General features: G+C 46.9%; 1 protein-coding gene across 1 annotated transcript in view; it reads right to left on the bottom strand.

Annotated features, from left to right (window-relative positions):
• Positions 1-350, bottom strand: part of LOC119591078 (paired box protein Pax-7-like) — a gene marked incomplete at its 3' end in the record, with an annotated part of 68,214 nt that overhangs the window by 57,066 nt on the left and 10,798 nt on the right. The window lies entirely within an intron of this gene.

Genomic DNA, 350 nt, shown 5'->3' with positions numbered 1-350 from the left:
GCTGACTCGAATGTTCACCTAAATCTAATTGATCTTAACAAACACAGGTTTGAACTTTTTATCAGGTAAACCCGACCAGTGTTTTTATGTACTAAGATATTGGGGGTTTCTTTTCTTGAGCGGAGTAATGATTCAGATCAATTTTCCACTTCAATCAGCTGCAGATTTCGACTCCCAACTCTCCATTAGCCAAGGGAAGATTAGCCGGCAGAGGAGCAAGTCTTCTGCTCGCACTCGCCTCTCCCGCTCGTGCGAATACGCCGAGGGAGGCGCTGCGGCCGACGTCGTAAATCTCTTCTCTCGCTAGTGTGTCTGACTCTCTTAGCCTCTGACAATGGCTGTTTATTTGC

The sequence above is a fragment of the Penaeus monodon genome, chromosome 28 (assembly GCF_015228065.2).
Source record: "Penaeus monodon isolate SGIC_2016 chromosome 28, NSTDA_Pmon_1, whole genome shotgun sequence".
Classification (NCBI taxonomy): domain Eukaryota; kingdom Metazoa; phylum Arthropoda; class Malacostraca; order Decapoda; family Penaeidae; genus Penaeus; species Penaeus monodon.
Note: the sequence above shows the minus strand (reverse complement) of the source record. Positions and strands in the feature narration are given on the sequence as shown.